Here is a 6,000-nt window from a genome sequence, read left to right as displayed (position 1 = left end):
CCGAAGAATATGAGCGTTTTTGTCTTTGTTTCTGTTTGTTCGCCATGGTTGTGCCTATGTCCTTATCTGGTGTGAACATAGCCTTAAGTATAAATCACCTAAGGGCACTCGGACTTGGGCCTCTATCCTTCCTATTGACCTGGTCACATTATAGGTTCAGTATGAGCACATTTGCCCACTTGGGACCCACATTAATTGCCCACATGGGTACCCATATGGCTGCCCACACTTGCCCATATATTAGCCACTGGGCGAGTCAGATCTACTTGGCCCAAATCCTCCCCTTTGAGCTGGTTATCGGAGTCTCATGGACTTCATGAAAGAACTACGTCATCGCCATCTTCAGAGCAAGGTAGGAACTGAAAATACAGTTTGGTCTTTTCAGTTCATCTCTTGCCCTGAAGATGGCGATGGCGTAATTCTTTCATGAAGGTCTCACTAAACTGGTGCGGAGGCCAGCCCTACCTGCCTCCAAAAATGACGCGACGTCATTTCATGCATACCCCTGTTCCAGCGGCTGTAGACTTGGCAGTACCTTACTCTCACACAAACCTATACATTTCTGAATAGCTTGTCTCTTGTAGAATATATCTGGCCAAGTTTCAACGTCGTCTAGACATACTGTCATGCATAGACTGATGCAGCACAATGCATGAGACACCCTGTATGTTGACGCAAATTTGAAAAATTTCACCTCTATGCCTTATAACTTCAAGATTAACAAGGACAGCTTAGTATCAAGTGCCAGACGCTGGTACCACATTCTGCTCTATTAGAGGACGATTAAAAGCTTACTTTTCACCTTCTCTCGAAACCAACACAATTCTGTGCTCATTAAGAAACTCAAGGCTCAGGGATCTTATCTCGGTTGTCTTGCCTTTGTGGACTAAGTTGGCCATCGGCATTCAATGATCCATGGCAATCAAAATATCTGAAATAATGCTGAAAGCTGCAACATGATTAACTGAACCACGACTGAAGCATTTTTTTCCTGAACAGAGAGACGGAGGAAACACAGTCGACTCACTATCTGCACTATTACTAGAGAACTACTCTGGACTCTTGGGTCTTTGCGAGATTAGTTTTTTCTGCAACCCGAGACGGAATGATGGGCATCTCATGTTCAACTTGCTTTCATTTCGCAGTCAGTTTATAAGTTACCACTGTATGCCTTAGAGGGGGCAGAATGGGACTGTTTAGACAAGAAGTCTCTCCAACAGCCACAAGTATCTCTTCAAAAACATCTCAGCAACACGTTCGACCCAGCTAATCTGTCAGCGTGGCTGACGAGTAGGTTGGGAATTGTGTGTGATTAGTTCTCTCAAAGACACCCAAGACAAGGATTAAGATCTTGTGTTTATAAGTTACCATTGTTATGCCTTAGAGGGGGCAGAATGGTACTGCTTAGACAAGAAGTCACTCCAACAGCCACAAGTATTTCTTCAAAAACATCTCAGCAACACGTTCGACCCAGCTAATCTGTCAGCGTGGCTGACGAGTAGGTTGGGAATTGTGTGTGATTAGTTCTCTCAAAGACACCCAAGACAAGGATTAAGATCTTGTGTTTAATGGCGAACAAATGCTTGCCCTTTCCAAAGACACCCTTTCAGGAATCTTGCTCCCACGGGGGTGACTGGCTCTTCCACCCTTCCCCCGCTCTCCCCCTGCGAACGTATCATTAGATAAAGCCAGGTCCTTGGGATCACGGTGGAGTGTCAACAAAAATTGCAAGCAGATGCCAGGGAGACCACTATCTGACATCCATAACAGCCTACTTCCCTCTTCAGCTAGTTACAGTCGGTGTGACACAACAGGCGGGATAGTGGTTGCCAAAAGTTTTTGATTAATTGATTTATAACATCATTTGAAATTGTATTTTACGTGGTATCAAGAGAACACTGATAAGTCAACATCAAGTTCTTAATCAAGTTCTTGATTTCAGTGTTACCTGACCACAAAAGCTTTACAGGGTCGTTCAAACAACTTGTTCAGACAAGAAGTCCGGTGACCAGATTTGGCCGGTTTCTTCAGTGTGATCACTGCCGGCCAAGGCGCGGTCAAAAGTGTTGCACTAAACATGTAGGATGAATCAGTACATCAAGTACCTGAACTGTTCGAAACTGAGAGTCAAAGAAAAAGATCGCCAAGAAACTACATCAACATTTCGGGCATGCATCAGCAGAAAAGTTTAAGAAACTGATGTCTGATTCTTGGCTCAAAGATATACCGATGATGTGACATCACATCATGTGGGTCTTTAAAAGATTAGTTTTATCTGCATCTGTTCTGATCTGCATCTGTTCTGATCATTTGGAAAGTGGAAAGAAGTTGAACTCGCCCAACTTAGAGTAGCTCACATCCAAGTTGACCTGCCTCGAGTCTTGGCCTGCGGAAAAATCCAGAAGAAACTCGTTCAAAGAGAAAAATGGGAACAGAAATATTCAACTGTTGAAAGGTTCAAGAATATCCTGCTGAATAAGCTGAACAAGTCAACTTCAAATTTAGTTCTTCAAATTTCGATTCCTCAAATTTCGATAAATTTGATCAAGTTGTTCAGGAAAAATGAGACACAAATTTCCACACTTACCTCAGTCCAAAGACAAACCAGCACTGATTCAAAATGCACAGGGCAGTTAGAACAGGTTCTGCTTATTTTAATAAAAACCTCCTTTTCATTAATCCAATCTAATCCCTTGTCCATTGTTCCGAATTGAAGCTACTTAAGGAACTACGCCATCGCCATCTACAGGACAAGAGAGGAACTGAAAAGACCAAACGGTATTTTCACGGTATTTTCAGTTCCTACCTTGCCCTGAAGATGGCGATGGCGTAGTTCTGTCATGAAGTCCATGAGACTCCGATAACCAGCTCAAACACGGGGATTTGGGCCAAGTCGAGCTCCGCGGTTCGGCGCTGAAGGTGAACGACAAGGGACAATATATGTGCTGATGTTGGAAAGACCAAGATCCAGGAGATGTTTACACGAGCTGGCCCTTGGTAGTCGGTCTCCGGTTGTCATGTATAACAACTTCCTTGTGCAGAAAAGCATCCCGCGATATCTGGCCGCAAATGGTGAAGCAAGATACAATTTGTAAGGTCTCCTCCCTGGTTGTGACTGTCACAGAGCTAATTGTGCCTCTGTGTGCTCCTTGTCCTCAGAAAGACCATGACACTTTGGTTGTGTAATCGGTTGTGAAGTTGTCACAACCTCCTACCCCTGACAGAACTCTTACAACTGAAGACAACACAGAATAGCAGAGGCAAGAATAATCTTTTACAATTTTCTTCTGTATTGATGTTCTCAACATCACATGGTTGCAAAAAATACAGGTTCATTTCAAAATATAAAGTTGTATCAAAATAGAGTAACTCATAAATCAAAGTACACTTTTCAATTGAGACAACTCCAATACATGTCCTGGTCCCAGAGTGTGACTGAAACAGAATGGTCAGGTAGTCCACCAAGGGTCCGATCGAGCTAGGCATCACGGAGCGAGTTAGTCCAAGGTTGTGACAGAAGTGTGTCTTTGACCAATACATGTCCTGGTCCCAGACTGTGACTGAGACAGAATGGTCAGGTAGTGCACCAAAGGTCACAGCTAAGTATCACGGAGCGAGTTAGTCCAAGGTTGTGACAGAAGTGTGTCTCTGTCTGAAAAAACACGTCCTGGACCAATGCTGTTACTGAGACAGAATGGTCATTTCACAGCAGGGCATGGGTGAGTTTGTCCAAGGTTGAGACAGAAGTGTGTCTTAGGCTGTGACTGAGACAAAATGGTCTGGTGGTGCAGCAAATTTCACAGCTTGGCAACATGGGCTGAATCACAGTCTGCAGGCATGGCAGGAGAGGAAAACAAGAGGCTAAATACATCAAACTAAGTTTCTTTATTCTTTACACTTGTTCAAGAAATACATTTACGCTCGTCTTAAGATTTGTGCAATCCACCTGCAGTGAGGTTTGGGGATACAGACTTCAAACCTTCCAGACAGGTACTTTCACTGATGAACACAAGTGACAAAGCGCAAGTGATCTTGTATTTATTGCATTACCGTTTGTTTTCCTATGGGAAGAGTAATCCGTATGACCTTGGAGGAATTATACAAGTATAATTCCTCCAAGGCATGACATTCCTCTTTTCGTCACTGTCCTAGTGTAAAACTAAAAAATATATGTAGAGGCCCCATCTATATTTGCATTGTTCTCGTGGTGTACGATACAGTAGGTCAATACATGTAATAGTGTCTAGAAACAATATTCAGTTAATGGAATAACACTTTTTTCCATTACTGTTTGCTTAATATTGCCCTATCGCCTTTTTCATGAATCAATTTTAAGCATCCAGTTTACAACGTAGTTATTATAACACGAAATATGACTCTATCATAGTGTACAAATTGCTCACTATAAGCATGGCGGTATGCCCACGTGACATTGTTGATGGGTTACCAAGCACGAGGTGCTTATTGAATGGTCTGCTAGAAATCTGGGAAAAGGCTATGGATATACATATATAGCTCTCTTTTCTACGGCGGCCCGGAGGGGACATTGTGAAAAAAATAATAAACTCGCACTGCGACTTTTTAAACACGCACTGCGACTTTTTAAACTCGCACTGCGACTTATTAAACTCGCAGTGTGACTTTTAAAACACGCACTGCGACTTTTTATACTCGCACTGCGACTTTTCAAACTCGCACTGCGACTTTTCAAACTGGCACTGCGACGTTTTAAACTCACACTGCACGTTTCAAAACTCACACTGCGACTTTTTCTAATCCAATCACAGCCGTGCTTACAACGATACCCGTGTTGTTGAACTCCAACAAGGCATACTAAACCACTTCCTTCGCCTCGGCTTTGAAGCTATAGGAAGCTATGCAGGACCTTGTCCGTGGCTGTTCACATCATTTTTTGATATAAAATTGCACTACGCTGCGACGTGGCCTATTCGCATCTATAGGGCCTCCTTTTCACAATATCCCATGGATGACGTCATACAGTTATATTTCCATCTCGGCTGGAATTATGCTGAAATTCAAGGCCTACTTTGGTATCGATATAACACCAGGATAAGTCTCCGCCACCTAAAACGGATACTCAAAAAGTTGGACCTTGGCAGGCGGAAAGGGTATTCTGATATATTGGAAGTTGCTGAATACGTAGAAGCACAGATCCGGGGCTCTGGTAGACAGCATGGGTACCGATGGATGCATCTGAAGTGCATACAAAACGGACTTCGCACCAATAGAGAAACTGTTCGGTTGTTATTGCTATTGCTGGACCCTATGGGAGTCGCTTCGAGAAGATGTGGTAAACTCGTTCGAAGAAGTTACTTCAGCAAGGGTCCAAACTATATATGGCATTTAGACTCGTACGATAAACTGAAACCCTACGGGTTCTGTATAAATGGGTGTGTGGATGGTTTTTCCAGAAATATTATGTGGTTAAACGTCTATACTACTAACAATGACCCGAGAGTTATCGCTGGATACTTCCTTGAAACTGTTGACAAGGTAGGGGGATGCCCTTGCCGTATTCGTTCAGATCTAGGCACGGAAAACGGACACGTCGAAGCAATGCAGACATTCCTTCAACCAAACGACAACGAACTTCCCTTTGTGACTGGGACCAGCAAGCTAAACCAGCGGATCGAATCATGGTGGGGTGTCCTACGCAAAGAATGTGGTCAATTCTGGATGGACATCTTCCAACAGTTGGCATCTGACGGCTTATACGACGGAGACTTCATTGAAAAAAATATTCTCCAGTTCTGCTTTATGGATGTTATCCAGGTGAGTGAAGCGTTTTTAAGCGACAAGCGTAAAATAGAAACGATCCTATACTGCGGGGACCAAAGTTATATCAGGGAATGGGTGGTTCTTAACACGATTATCTAATGCTCTTGGAGAAGTCAAGTCATGTTTAGTACTCATCAGCTACCTTAACTGCAAATTTAGGATAGGCAGTGGTACATTGGCATTGTTGTAATACTTCAATCT

The sequence above is a fragment of the Lineus longissimus genome, chromosome 5, assembly GCF_910592395.1.
Source record: "Lineus longissimus chromosome 5, tnLinLong1.2, whole genome shotgun sequence".
Taxonomy (NCBI): domain Eukaryota; kingdom Metazoa; phylum Nemertea; class Pilidiophora; order Heteronemertea; family Lineidae; genus Lineus; species Lineus longissimus.
Note: the sequence above shows the minus strand (reverse complement) of the source record.